This window comes from Cryptomeria japonica, chromosome 3 (genome assembly GCF_030272615.1).
Source record: "Cryptomeria japonica chromosome 3, Sugi_1.0, whole genome shotgun sequence".
Lineage (NCBI taxonomy): Eukaryota > Viridiplantae > Streptophyta > Pinopsida > Cupressales > Cupressaceae > Cryptomeria > Cryptomeria japonica.
The window spans coordinates 981,632,200-981,648,612 of record NC_081407.1 but is presented as its reverse complement, the minus strand read 5'-3'; positions in this window follow the sequence as shown (position 1 = coordinate 981,648,612).

The following is a 16,413-nucleotide window of genomic DNA, read 5'->3' as shown; positions in this document are numbered from 1 at the left end:
CACTGAGCAAAATGGTTTATGGATGGAAAATGCAAGAACGAGGGATGCTTTGATAGATTTTAGTATGAGATGCATCCTAAGCTATGCATGATTCTAGAAATGCAATAAACTAGATGATAAGATGACAAGGTTAGTATGAGTACTATCCTAACATGATATATTTAGTCTATGATTGAGCTAAAATGATAAAGAAATTATTCTAAACATGCATATTTAGACTAATTCCTGATTTAAAAGAGGCTAAAATGATGAGCATAACAATGATATATAAAAGCTTGAATGTATTTGAGCATAAGTATGATACTACAAATTTGAGGGATGATCTAAAATGGAGGAATGAGAGCTCTATTTATAGAAAGAATAGGGCAATGGATGGTCAAGATTGAATGGTTTAGTCAAGGGTTGAGTTTGAAAGTTGGGGATCCATGTTTGTAATTGGCACCAATTAAATAGTGACAAGTGTCAACATAGGGTTGGGTTGAGAGAAGGAGTTGGAGGCATTAAATGCTTGAGGAGACCTCATGGTTATCTAGAGGGTAAGGGTCAAGCTTAAGTCAGGTTTACCCAATGGATTAAGACTTAATCCAACGATAAACCTTTGTGCAAATGATTAAGAGATAATCATGGTCAAAGCATTAAAGGCTTGATGAGACCCTTAGGTTGGGTGAAGGTTGAGTTAAAACAAATTCTTTAACCATGTAAGAGGGTTTGGGTTAACCATTAATGGTTATTGAAAACTTTGGGGGATTAAGTGGTTGAAGGTTGGAAGCCTTTAATGGTTATCAAAGACTTTGAGGAATTAAGTGGTTGAAGACTTGAAGCCTTTAATGGTTATCAAAGACTTTGAGGTTTGAGAAGTGACTTCCCTTTGCTTAGGGATGTGACAAAGTTTAGAATGATGGGTTAGGCTAATTAGAAGTGATTAGAAGATTCTAGAAGGAATTAGAAAGGGGTTTAGGATTTTGCAAGTGGATGGAGGGATAATAGGATTTAATTGAAATAAAGTAATTTAATTCAATTTGGTTGCAATTTGGAGAAATTAAATAAATTAGATTTATTCAATTTTAGGATAACTATTTAATTAAAAGTGGATAGGGGGGATTTAATTGAATAAAATGATTTATTCATTAAATGGGTATAGTGAATTTTATTTAAATAAATTGAGTAATTTACTTAATTAAATAGAGGAATGCGGGTAATTTAATTAAATTGGATTTAATCAAATAGAGAAATGAACATAAAATATTCATTTAGGAATATGGTCATTTTTATACATCTACATTTTGCCCCTTTTTGAAGTGACGTGTGTGTACATGTTATTTCAAGGAAAATGATGTGTTTTTGTGATTTATGATCAAATGCAATATTTGTGTCGCTCTTATGATTTGCAAGTCATGCCCCAGATTTGATTTGATGTGTGATGCCCCAGATTTGATATTTGATGGTGATGCCCCCTCAGGAGATGAATCAATATTTTGAATTTTTTTGATTTAATTTGATGAGTTGCATATGATGTGTATGATTTCGTTCATGTGTAATGTGTGCAAATTGATTCATCTCCTGATAAGTTACAAATGTTATGGTAGAGGGGAGACTGCGACCATATTATAGGTCCATTTGGCTAACCCTAATTTCATTTTCCTCTTATAAAAGGGGAAAAAGGCTTGAATTAGATTCATTTGTGCTTTGTTGACTTTGGAGAAAGAGAATTTGGTCTGCAGAGAAAATGCCTATTCCGTATCATAGACACCGTTTCGAGCGCGTTCGGAGGTACCGGAGACCTGCAGCGTATGGACCACCAGTAAGTCAATGCTTTTGACCTACTTTTGATTTTTTATTTGGTCATTTTTAGTCGTTTTTTGATTTTTGAAACTCGGGTCTAGCGTTTTAGTGCGTCTAAGGCATAGATTAGCCCATACGAAGAATAAGGTAGCGCATCAAGCTTAGTTCAGGGGTGCGTTCGAAATAAAATAGGGTAGCGCATAGGAAAGTAAAGTTAGCGCGTAGACGTAGAATAGCGCATGGCGATAGGTGGGTAGCGCATAGGGTTAGCAGGGTAGCGCGTAGGGTAGACCTAGCGCATTGGGGTCACAGGGGTTCGCATGGGTAAGGGGGTTTAGCGCGTAGGGCTAACCTAGCGCATAGGGTGAAACAAGTAGCGCCTAGGAGGGATAGTTTAGTGCGTAGAGTCAGTCTAGTGCATAGGGTGAATAGATTAGCGTGTAGGAAAAACAACTTAGCACGTAGGTGGATTTTAGCGCAACGATAATCTGTTTTAGCACATCTAGAAAAATTTTGCAAGATGAGGTGATTTGTGAATTTGTTGTGTCGTGCTGTCATGATTTTTATGGATTTGTCCAATATGAGTGTCGATATAACTTATTTTAATTTGCGATATTTCAAGTTATGTATAGATATCAATGTATTGTGTTGATCAAAATATGATGTGTTTGCTTACCGTGTTTCAAGTTCAATGTGTGAAGCCTGATTTGTGTTACAAGCTGATATGGGTTGGAAACTTGAGTTGTTTTACAAGCTGATATGGGTGGGAAACTTGAGTTGTTTTAGAAGTTTATGTGATTATGGAGACTTGAGTTGTGTTACAAGTTTTGATATGGTTTTTGAGAACTTGAGTTGTGTTACAAGTTGATATGAAATGATAGGATTTTGAACTTGATGTAGATGAACAAATTTGTTTCATGTTGTTGATGTAAGTTTGATTTTGATATCATTGTTTTTATGTGGAAACTGATATTGGATTTGTTTTGCTTGTTTGACAGGAGCAATTGGGTGTGGTTCAGTCACGGGAGAGATTTCCGAGGCCATGGACATTGATACCGCGGTTGTCGCAGGCTGATCTTGACATTATTGAGAGATGTGGGTTGACCTCTCTCTTGGATATGCCTCGGTTCACTGTGAACCGAGGGCTACTGACAGATTTGGCAGAGAGGTGGCATAGCGACACCAACACCTTCCATTTTGCCACTAGAGAGATGACAGTCACACCAGAGGACTGTTATAGGATCTTGCGCATTCCTGTAGTAGGTGCACTACTACCCTACGAGTAGTCAGAGGAGGGTGGTACAGAGGCACTGCGCCGCATTTTTCATGATGACACAGTTTGTGGCTATGAGATCCCATGACAGGAGTTTCTAGACCTAGATTATGCACCACTGCCATCCGTACTAGTAGGGTTCATTGGTGGATTCCTTTTTCCTGATCGCAGGTCAAAGAGATTTTCTATGGGATGGGGGCTGGTGTTGGAGGAGATGGTTACATAGGGCCGAAGGTTTTCATGGGGGTCAGCTATGTTGGCCCATCTATACAGGGGTCTACATGAGGTGGTATACCTCAGTTACAGCAGTGTGTCAGCTGGCGTGACTTTATTACAAGTATGGTGCTGGGAGCATATTCTAGTGGCGAGGCCACTAGTAGACAGGGACAGGCTCGTAGGAGCGGCATATGCCTATGGATATAGGGGTCTAGTTGTCTAGCGTAAGCTGGGCAAACTAGAGCACTGGAGGAGTGTGCTGGATGATATAGATACAATCACCTGGCGACTGTACACAGGATGTGAGGTGTGGGCACAGGATGGGCTGGAGATGCCCTTTGTATTTATGACTAGATACCTGATCGGGAGGACCCTGTTTGTGATAGAGAGATTTGTGGTGACCTGAGTTTTGAGACAGTTTGGGCGCCAACAGGGTATTCCACAAGGAGCGTGCCTATATGCACGACAGTGGTAGGATGTAGCAGATTGGGGGCCAACCATTGATAGTGAAGTGGTGGTGGAGGAGTTTGTTGGGTTGGCTGGGAAGATATGGGATTATGCCCCTGAGATTTAGGATACGGGCATGATGGATGAGTTTTCCCAATTGTTTGCTGCGCGGGCGGTGGCCAGGATATCTGATCCTGATGAGATGAGGCTAGCTTTTGATTCGGATGAGGAGGAGGGAGAGGGAGATGATGATGATGATGGAGAGGATGGAGGAGATGGACGAGGGAGAGGAGCTAGAGGGAGGTGGGGAGGTAGAGTGAGGAGAGGAGATAGGGGTGTGGAGAGAGTGGTGAGACAGGGGAGGATAGATAGGGGAGAGTGGATTGGCTATCGGAGCCGGTGGAGAGGGGAGAGTGGGGGAGGTGCTAGCTGCGGTGGGGGGTGATGATGAGGTGAGGCGACCAGCTCAGAGGAGGAGGACAGATGTGCTCCCACCTCCAGTACCGAGGACAGGCAGGGTTGGAGGAGTTGCCCCAGCATAGGTACCACTATGGGTTCGGATCCCTACACATGTTGAGGATGCATAGATCTGGACCCTACAGGTGACTGTTCAGCAGCTACAGGCGCAGATTTTGACCTATCAGCGGCAGATTGCTCAGTTGACCACTAAGTGGGACACCGAGATAGAGCGAAGAGGGCGAGGGGAGGAGGTGGTGTCGAGTATGCAGAGAGTAGCGGCGGGTGGTCCGATGAGAGACACCCTGAGAGAGCTAGCATTGAGAGCCTAGGAGGTAGAGTACTATCGGTGACACTATGAGGCTGCAGTACCTAGGGATCGCCGAGTACAGAGCTTTGCACAGTTGAGATCTAGTCGATCTCGAGATATTGGGTCACGATCTGAGAGCCGAGGTGTTATGGGGCCACCGAGACAGGACCCTCCTGGGGATCCAGGGGCAGGTGCATCTGGAGCTAGACCATCTCCGTCAGGGGATAGTCATACTTGAGAGACGTGGTCTCTGTTGTAGTTTTGGATCATTGTTATTCTTTGTACTGGACACAGTTTTGACACATTTTGTACATTTTGATCATTTTTGAGATATATATATATATATATATATATATATATATATATATATACGGCACCATTTGCTTTGATCATGTGATGTGTTTATATGGATGCATTTATTTGGGTTATTTAGTTTATGTGATGTAATGCTTTTAAATAGATGATATAATGTATGATGCAGGATGTATGCTTTTATATGCTGTGAGATGTATCTTAATAATGACACATATGATTTGATTTGCAACTAAATGTAAAATGATATGCAATGATGTTAAAATGATATGCAACTAATCATTAAAATGATATGCAAACATGTTAAATGATATGCAACTATGTTTTTGGTAGCATCCTCATTCTGCATTTGTCATCCCTGTATAACCACATGTTGTTTTCTTTCTGTGTATATATCATCATTGAGCATTTATTGATTTTTGGATATGTTGAAAATTTATACAAGCACAATGGTATAATTGAACCATAATGACCTGAGAAAAATTTACATGATATTTGATTTTGCAAGATAGCATAAGCGTCAAGGTATAATTGAACCAGGATGACCTGAGTGCGCATTGCACAAACAGACAAGATTAGATCATTTGTATGCGTGAAGTGGAATCAGGCCTTTAGTGATATTCGACGTATCACATCCCGAGACATGTATTCACACAGTACAAGTGATTGCCTCCCAGATAGAAGACTAAGAAAATATTGGAAGTTCCCCTTGATCTCTAGCTTTGAAGCGTTTTAGTGAGAAAAAGGAAAAGATTCCAATAATTTAAAAAGTGCAAAATGCAAAATAGTCAAGATTTTTATGCAAGAATGCAACATTTAGTACTTCAGAAAATCATCTAGCCTTGGTATTTCTGTGAAATGTTTTGTTTTGTTTTTGTGATGAAGTGTAGTTTTGGTTGTTGGATGTCAAGCTGTTGAGTTTTGCAAATAGCCTTGATGTCTTGAATGTTTACCAATTTTAGATGATTGGAATGCCCCTAGCTGAGTGTGCCTCTTGATGTGAATATGTACAGTGATTTCCAAGCCATGGTGGATTAGTGGTAAGAGGATATATATAGACAAATCAGGATAGTGACTATGCTAAGTATGTCTTGAATGGATATTTGCTAAGTGGTGGGCGATGGCCGATAGTGTTTGTATGGATAAAATGGTATTGATATAGATGGAGGAACCATTCTTTCACAAGAGCGTTTGTTTACCAGGTTTTCACAATTTGTTTTTATTGTACTTTATGTTTTTGCTTTTTCTGGATTTTTTGATTTTTTTGCTTATTTTGGCTTTTTCCGTGCACTAGGCCACTTACGTGTAGTACCTCTTTAGATGGATGCTGTTAGTTGGTTCGTTGAGCACATCTCCTTTAGAATTTGTTAGCTGATAGGCACCTAATCCATAGATTGATATGATAACATAGGGATCCAACCAGTTAGGTTCAAATTTCCCTTTCTTTTCTCGATCTTGCTGATTTCTTGGATTTTCTTTGAGGACTAGGTCACCAACCTTGAAGTTGCGGGGAATGACTTTGTGATTGTAGCTCCTACACATGCATTATTGATATGCTTTGAGATGAGTATAAGCATGCTGATGTCTTTCATCTAATAGTTCAAGCTCTTGCAATCGGTTAACTCGATACTCTTCATCTGGGATTAAGCCTTTCAAAGAGACTCTGAGAGATGGGATTTCTACCTCCAGGGGCAAAATGGCTTCTGATCCATATACCAATGAGTATGGTGTTGCTCCTGTAGGTGTGCAGATGCTAGTTCTGTATGCCCAAAGTGCTGGATTGAGCTGTACATGCCAATCTTTGCCTACATCATTCACTGTTTTCTTGAGGATTTTCAGTATTGTCTTGTTAGATGCTTCCGCTTGACCATTTCCCTGCGGGTAGTATGGTGTAGAGAACCTATGTTGGATTTTGAATTTTTCACATAGTTCTTGGACATCTTGATTCTTGAAAGGTCATCCATTATCTGTGATGATTGAACTTGGAATACCATATCTGCAGATCAGATAATTGAGGATAAAAGAGGCAATTTGTTTCCTAGTCACTGTGGTCATGAGAAATGCTTCTATCCATTTGGTAAAGTATTCTGTTGTAGTTATAATGAACTTGTGTCCATTTGAAGATGAAGGATGAATTTTGCCAACTAAATCCAGTCCCCACTGACAAAAGGGCCAAGATGTTGTAAATGGTTGCAGTTCCTGTGCTGGTGCATGTATCAGATTGCCATGGATCTGGCATTTAGGACATTTCTTAGCGAAGTGATATGAGTCTTTCTCCATTTTAGGCCAGTAGTATCCCATCCTTAGAAGCTTTTTAGCAAGAGTAGTACCACTTGAATGTGTGCCACAAATACCTTCGTGAAGCTCATGTAAAGCAGAATTAGAATCATTACGATCAAGGCAACAAAGAAGAGTACCATCTAGACCTCGACGATACAAAGTATCAGCAGTAAGGGTGCAACGGGCAGCTTGTCGGATAAAGTTACATCTTTGGTTACGGGATTGGTCAATTGGTAAGATATTATGCTTGAGGTAGTCGTATATTGGTCCATATAATGAAGAATCTGAACTAGTCAAGGCATAGATAACCTGGGATTCAGAGAGGTCATAGGCGGGGGAGAACAGTTGCTCTACCAGGAACTCATAACGACTCTGTTGCTCTGGAATTTGTAGTAGTGAAGCGATAGTAGCCATTGCATCGGCTGCTTTGTTGTTTAATCTTGGTATTTGTTCGAAAGTGATGTGCACAAAATACTATTTGAAATCATCCACCATTCATTTGTAGGGTAGTAACTTGTCATCCTTTGTCTAATAGTCATTGTTGATTTGATGGACGACTAGTTGTGAGTCTCCATAGACTTTTAACTCTGTGATTTTCCATTCTACGACCATTTTGATGCCAAAGACCAATGCCTCATATTCAGCCACATCATTTGTGCATGGAAACATAAGCCTATATGATCTTGGTATAGTGTGTCCTTCAGGAGTGATGAACAGAATGCCAGCATCGGAACCATGTTGTGTATAGGATCCGTCAAAGTATAGGGTCCATTGTTTAGTAGAAAGAGCAAGAACGTCCCTGTCCAAAAATTTGATCTCCATGGTGTGTTTGCCTGGTAGTGGTGCTTCAGCCAACTGATTTGCAATTGCTTGTCCCTTTATGGCTCATCTTTCTATGTATTGGATGTCAAATTCACTGATAATCATGACCCATTTAGCCAATCGGCCTGTAAGAGCTGCCTTGCTGAGTAGATATTTGAGAGTATCAATTTTTGCGACTAGCTTGATGGTGTGTGCTAGCATATAATGTCAGAACTTCTGAGATGCAAAGACCACTATTAGGCAAGCCTTTTCAATAAATGTATAGTTGAGTTCATAGCCATTCAATGTCCTACTGATATAATATATCGAAGGTTCCTTCCCTTGTTGATCTTCTTGTGCTAATAGTGCCCCCAACGATATATCTGTTGTTGAGATATATAAGATAAGAGGCTTTCCTGCGACTGGTGGTACCAGAACTGGTGGATTCATCAGGTACTGTTTGATTTGGTAAAAATATTCTGCACACTTGGCCTCCCATTTGAATGGTACATTTTTGTGTAGTAAATGGTTAAATGGTAGACTTTTATCTGCTAGTTGAGTGATGAATTGCCTGATGGATTGAAGTCATCCTTGTAGAGATCTGAGTTGATTGATATTCTTTGGTGGTGGCATGTCCATAATGGCTTGTACCTTTGCTGGATCTACTTCAATACCTTTAGCTGAGACAATGTAGCCTAGTAACTTGCCTGATGTAACCCCGAAGACACACTTCTTAGGGTTGAGCCTGACTTGGAATTTCTCCAATCGATCAAAAATCTTTGTTAGGATGCCAAGATGTTCAACTCTAGTGAAGGATTTAGCTAGTAAATCATCCACATAGTCTTCCATAAATGTGTGCATCATGTCATGGAAGATTGTTGTCATTGCTCTTTGATAAGTGGCCACTGCATTCTTTAAGCCAAAAGGCATAACATTCCAATAGTATGTTCCCCAAGGACAGGTGAACGCTATTTTATCTTGATCTTCAGGAGCTATTTTGATTTGATTATAGCCTAAGAAACCGTCCATTAGTGAGAGCATTGCATGACCTGCTGCAAGATCTACAATTATGTCGATATTGGGCAGAGGAAAGTCATCTTTTGGACAAGCTTTGTTGACGTCTCTGAAGTTAGTGCAAATTCTGATACTACCATCTGGTTTTGATACTGGAACGATGTTGGAAATCTATTCCGCATAGTCAATGGGTCGGATGAATCTGACATCTAATAGTTTCTTCAGTTCAGTTTTGACCATGAGTGCCACCTGTGGATTCATCTTTCGTAGCTTTTGCTTGACTGCCTTAACTCCTGTAGAAATGGACAAGTGATGCATAATTAAGTGTGGATCTACGCCGGGCATATCAACATATGACCAAGCAAATTTAATTTGCTATCCTTTAAAGAAGATGAATGCCGATCTTTCTTCCTCTGTCAGGGATTCTGCAAGGTGTATGTTTCTGGCTACTTCTGTGGTGCCAATGTTGATTGATTGAGTGGGTTCAATCAATATGGGTGATCACTCATGAAAGTGTTCAGGAACAGTGTCAAGTCTCCCATCATTAGGTGCCTTAAAAAGGTTTTCACCTTCAGATGCGTCCTTTATTTTTACTTTTTTGTGATCTAGAGCTGCCATTGACTGGTTTTCAGCATCAAATCCTTTATTTGGTGTATTTTTGTGACTGAGAGACTTGGCACTCCCTGATTGACAAAAATCATTATTTTGTTCACTGGTAGAGCCTATTTCTGGATTTACGGTACATAGGTAATGGATAATAGATTCATCATCTGGGAAAATTGGTAGATCATGGATTTCCGGTTCATCCCAGTTGATGAGGTCAGGAAAGACAAGCAGTAAGGAATCATTGGGTGAATCAAGCTCTGCTACTGTGAGTGTTAGGACAGAGTTTTCATCGTGATTGTTCTTGGTTTTAAAGAAGTTCAGGATTTTGTCGAGGTCTTCGATGGTATTATCTTCCACATAGACTTGTTCATAATGTTCCTGTTCGCTTTCCTTGGCGTCATAGATATTTTGTGGTCCAAATTCAAGAGGCCTATCTTTTGCGTAATGTTCTTCTTGAGAAAGGGATATAGAATCAATATCATCCAGGACATTTGTAGTAGCATTGGAGCAGGTACCCCATTCATATTCATTGGAATCTGTCTCATAGGCATCATCCTAGATTCTATCTGTGCTATAAACAGGTACGTTGTATGGTGAAAACAAATCTTTGATGATGGATACCATTTTGATGGTTTTTGTTGATTCTGTATCAGATCCGTCTTCTACTTTCTGGATTTGTTCATAGACTGTGCTTCCTCGTGGAGGAATAACGGTATCTGGAGATGACATGATTTGTTTTTGAGACATTGGTGTTTGAATATGAGCTACTGCTACAGATAGGGTCTTCTTATGACTTAAAAGCTTTCCCTAATGCAACCTCTGATCTTGACGTTCCCGTGCCTTGTGGATTGTTTCTGTTGATTCAAAGACTGCTTCCTGCCAGGATTCTTCTTTGTACTTCTTCTTTACCTTCCATTGAGGTTTTGTAGTTGTGTATGGCGGCCGTTTCAATAGGAACGTGAGTTTAGAACCCAATCCTGCTTTGTTTCTACTAGGTTGTGAAGGAAGATCTATAGGTTCAGTGACTCCTTCTTTGCATTTCCCAATAGGTCCTTTACTGCCATATCCCATTTGCTTCATGATTAAGTAGCCTTTTCCATATAGGTGTGTTGGTAGAACAATGTCCAGAGCGGCTGCTCTATGATCTTCTTCCTCATCTTTGTATAACCAACTAAGAATGTCCTTGTCTTCTAATTCATGTGCTAAAGTACCCAATTGGATGAAGGTACCATCAAATTTAGTGATGGGCTAAGTGGCCAGATGTGTTGATGTAGTAGGCAAACCATGCGATCTAGGTGATGTTGGCAATTTGGCCAAACATAAAGGCTCCAAAGAGTATTCTCCCATGCCTTGGTCTTTGGTTTGCATTTTCTATTTGAAATATCCCCATAAGGAGTTGGATTTTGCTGTTTGTGGATCTAATGTTGAAGATCGCTGCTTTTCTCTATTATGAGGAACCAAACTGTCTTGAGCTGCCCCCATTGCATTGCAATGTTGAAATGGATTGTGATCAGCAGATATGGAGACTTCTTGTCCGTCATAAGGAAATTTTACACACTGGTGATATGTGGAAGGTACTGCTTGCATTTCGTGTATCCAGGGTCGTCCTAACAAGATATTGTAGGTTAGATCTATGTCTAAGACTTGACATATAGTATCCTTTTGTACTGGTCCTACTTGAATAGGTAATATCACTGTTCTTTTAGAGGACCTTTCCTCATCATCATATGCTTTTATGGTAATCTTCTTGCAAGGATCAATAGATTCTTCTGAGAAGCCTAATGCATGGATAAGCTTTAAAGTACATATATTAAGTCCGGCTCCTCCATCTATTAAGACTCTTTTTACTCGGTGTTTGCAAACAATGACTTCAATATGGAGAGGAGTATTATGCAGATGACTCAAGGAAGTATTGTCATGCTCTGAGAAGGTGAGGTTATGAGGTCCTGTCATATGGGCGACCATGGCTTGAAATCTGTCTGTATCCAGATTTTGAGGTACATTTGTTTCCAATAGCGCTTGCTCCAATATGTCTTTGTGCTTTGGTGATAGTTTCAATAATTCTAGGATAGATATCTGAGCTGGAGTCTTGCGTAGTTGGCTAACCAAGTCATATTGGATTTTTGGTGTGGTAGTTGTAGGTGCAGTATGTCCCTTCAAGACATATTTCTGAGTTTGGGTTGTTACATTGACAGATTCATGATCATGCCGATCTCGAATGGTGATGACATTGACTTGATGATCTTCAGCTGATATGTGGTTGATGGTGTTGTTGTAGATGTGATTAATATGAGCTCCGCATGTATCATCCAAAGTTGATGCTCCATCTTTGTTGTAATTTGGAAGAGGATTTTTGAAGGCTCTGTGATCACCATTTGTTTTGAGACCATCCACCATTAAGTCACCTCGATCAATCATGTCCTGTACTATGTGTTTCAATCTCATGCACTCATTTGTTCTATGACCCTTGTTGCGATGGAAATCACAATAGTGTGAATCATTCCACCAAGGTGGTTTAATTGGGGGTTCATAATTGTTGATTGGAGGCAAAGAAAGAATCTTGTTTGCCAAAAGTTCTCTAAATGCAAATTCTAATGATTGTCCCAGTGGTGTGAAGATACGCTTTTGGAAATTGTTCGTGTTGTTGCGTGAATTGTTGTTAGGTCCTAGATTCATGTTTTTGCTTTGAGTATCGTTGGTGTTGTTTGTGTTGAGTTGTCCTTGATCGGTGTTTTGCGCATATGTGTTAGCATTTTTATTAGAATTTTTAAGATTTTTTGTGTTTTGAGGATTTCCAGACAATGCGAGCACTGGTTGTTTAGATTTGGGATCATGTGTTTCATTATTGCCTTCATTTTTGTTTCGAGTCCAAAATCGAGATTTGTCAAGGTTGGTGTTGTTCTGGTTATTGTAGTTTGATGAGTTTGTTCCTTCTTTTTAAAATTTGAGTGTTCCCTTTTTGACACAGGCTTCCTCTACTTGAATGCCATTTTCAATTAATTTAGCGAAAGATGGTATGCATTGAAGTTTTAGTCTGTAACTCATTTCACTATTCAAGTTATCGATGAAGATTTCCATTTTCTCCTTTTCGAGAATATCTCGAGGATATCTGGAGACCATGCGTCGCCAGCATTGAAGGAATATCATGAATGTTTCATTGTTCTTTTGTTTGGTGTTGCAAACATCTAGCATGGTTATGGCATGTTGGATGTTGTAGGAATAGTGGGTTATGAATTTGTTAACCAATTCATCAAATGATCTAATAGGTGGCAAAATTTTGGATAACCATTCCATGGTTTGCCCTCCCAAGCTTCTGGGGAATAACCTCATCAAATAGGTGTCATCATGAGCAAATTCAAGGCTCAGTGTGCAAAATTCTTGAACATGATCTCAGGGATCACTTTTCCCATCATATTTATCAAATTTGGGAATGTCTGAGTTTGGAGGAAAAGGTACCATGTTCAATCTTCTATCAAATGGACAAGGACAAATTTCATTTAACGAGTACCGCACTGTTGTCCCTTGTTGCATATCCTGTATTTGCCTTTGCAACATTTGCATTTGTTGAGTAAGGGTTGCCAAAGGTATATGGTCTTGTCGAGGGAAAAGTTCTTCCCTTGTATTTGTTCTCAGCTGAAAAGGTCTGGTAAATGGTATATTTTGTTCTGGTGTTTCTAGCTCAGGTATATGCATTTCTGGTATGCGTTGTTTTGGAATGTGTTGCTCAGGTATATGTTGTTCAAAGTTACAGGTGTCTTCTTCTCTTTGTTGTTCTTGATATGCATATTGTCGAGATCCATTTTTAAAGATGTTTGGGTCTAAATCTTCGGGAAGTTTAACGCCTTTGCTTGTAAGCATGAGCAGATATTTTTCTTTGTCATTTTCCATGAGCTTTTCTACAAGCTTTTGGAATGAGGGGTTTTCCTGACATTCCCGAAGAAGTGCTTCAGTAATTTCAGGTTCTTCTAAGGGTGGAACCTCAAAAGGATTTGATAATCTTCGATTCATACTAGACTCAGCATGTGCCTCGCTTTGTTTGTCTCTTTGAGAGCGAGTAATAGACATTTTAGTAGAAACTCTCAGTGATGAAAGGGACAAAAGCCTCGTTGATATGTTGTTCGGGGGTGGGTGGTTCTGGTCGAGATGCGTTATAAGTGATACACTTGTTGGGCAAGAATGCAGGATTGATTTTTCCACTGCGGTTTATGGTTTGATTAAAAGCAAACTTTTGACAATATGCTCTTGTCTTCAAAGGTTCTTTGTCAAATTCGCTAGATTTGTTTTGGATATACCGTTTGACGTGATGAAGGAATACCAGATGAGATTTGAAGAGTTGACGATTGATGTATAAAAACTTATTTCTCTTGATGAATTTGGAAAAACTAGGTTGTTGTTTCTTCAACATGATGTTACGATAAAGGTTCTTTCTTCTCAAAATAAGGGGATTAGTCATGCATGAGTGATCAATGGTTTCCTTTGATTAGTTTGGATTCAGTTGATTCTTGTTTTTGAAAATTTCAAATCTTACTCTATCAAAGTGAAGGTTTAGATGCCCCTTCACGATAAAGCATGTCAAATGATATGGATAGAAGCCTCCCGATATGGAAACTTGATTTGACAACTTGAAAATTTTAAACAAGTGGTGTTTGTGAGATAAAATCCGTAAGATGGTAAAGGATTTTGTTGATACTAATGATGAGGTTTCCGGATTATGATAGGAGAGACATCTTTTATCGCGCGATTCGCTTAAAATTCTGACAACTTTTGTTTTGACACAAATTTAGCTTGAGAAATAGTTTTAATAGTTTGTTTGTCACTCTGTTTTGATCAAAAATGGTGTTGATGGAAAAAGGTTTTAAAAAAATGTTTTTTTTGAAAATTTCAAAATTTTTCTCGGTTTTGCTCTCCATTTTTTTGTTTTGGATCACGCGCTAGAACAGAGTCTACATGCGCTATTGAAAAATCCTCTGTGCGCTAAAATAATAACCACACGTGCTAGGCTGCCCCTAGACACGCGCTAAAGTTTTGACTGTTAAAAAAATTGTTGTCTAACAGTTGAAAAACCTATTCGCTATCCTAGGTTTGTTACGTGCTATTTTTTGAACTTTATGTGCTAATGTTTGGTTTCCACGCGCTAAGCTGTTGCTTCCACGTGCTAGACTATTTTTTTGATGCGCTAAAACGTTTCAACACTGATTTGTCTTGGGATAAAATGCTATTGTTTGGAACTGATGCGCTAACTTGAGGTTTGGATGTGCTAATAGAAGTACTCTATGCGCTAAGAAGTTGCTTTATGCACTAAACTGCCTTGATTTTTTTCTTTGGTTTGGTTTTTGTGAATTTTGAATTTTTGTTGCGAATTTTTCAAGTTTGATGGATGATTTTTCGAAGTAATAAATGTAAGCATGGCACAAAAAGTACAACTATTTTGCCTAATCTAACAAAAAGTGTATGTTCGGTGAGGATGTGTTCAAATCCCTAATGTTTTAACAGGTTTGGATACATATAATACACTTCAGAAAGACTCTTTAGTCAAGGGTCATAAATAACATCATAGCCCACTAGTCTCGATACTCCGTCAGCTCAAACAGCCGTGTCACCCCCTAGAGGGCGCCCGTTTTTTTGCCTTTTGCCAGAAATTAACTCAAAGTGAATTGCTTCACATTTGAATAGTTATCTTGGGAGATATATGGTGAGTAATCTTGGGGGCGGATTCTTCCCCACCCTTGCACTATGATGTTATAAATGTCTGGTTATTGACTCGGTTCAAAGTTTTTATTTCTATGGTTCGTAATCAGGCTTCCCGTTCAGCCGTCAGTGATAAACTCCCTCAGGAGGCTTCCCAACCTTTAAAACAAAGGCTTTACATATCTCAAGGATACTGGGGGAAGGCTAATCGCTGCGTGCAACCGTTGAAAAGGACTTTCATCACTTTCCACGTTTGATTATAGTGGGTTGGAATTCTTGGCGTCAAAGTCATTCCCCATTTAGGTCGTTCCCTTCACACCGGCCATAAATGACTTTAAAAGTTGATTCCAACTCCTCGGGAAGGCAGACCTACTAAAGGATGTAAATGCTTCAAGTACAGAAAGCTGTAAGAGTGGTCTGGATTTTTGATCACCCAATTAAGAGGAGAGCATATTCCTTCCACTTTCGAGACAAAGCAATCAAGTTGGTTCTTTTTATCCTTTCAATTCAGTGATTTGCTAAAATCTATATGGAGATGTTGCTCCACGAAAACATGGTGTTTATTTTATCCTTTCAGGGCAATGATTTTCTGATCTATGAAAAAGAATTTTGGTCAACAAAGTAAATTCGATCTTGGTGGTCAACAAAAGAAATTGCTTAAAAGAAAATGGCCTGCTCCACCAGCAAGAAAATTGTTAGAGTCCTGCCAAAAGTTAATTGAATAGTTAGAAAATCTAGATTTTGGTGGACTTCTACAAGTCTAGATTTTATTTCGGTTACAATTGCAAATTTTTTGCTCACTGTCTGTGATGCGCTACAGAAAGGACTGTACGTGCTAAAACAATATCTTAATGCACTGCACTGTGTTCCGGATGCACTACTCTATGTGTCGGAAGCGCTGCTCTATTTTTCTCCTGTGTTGAGACCTACAGGAAAAGTACTGATTTGATGCACTAAAAGATGGTTTTTACGCGCTGGCTGATGGACTTAAAATGCTATATGGTAAATGGGATGGGCTATCTGACAGACCCGACGCACCAATCTATTTTGCACATGCGCTACTCTATTTTTCGTCTGCGCTGAGACCTATAGGAAAAGTTTAGTGGGGTTATGCGTTAAAGAAAAGACTTTATGCGTTGAAGTAGAGACCCCATGCGCTGAGCAATGGATTGGATGCGCTACGCTATTTACTGGATGCGCTAAACAGTGATTTGAACACGCTAATTCA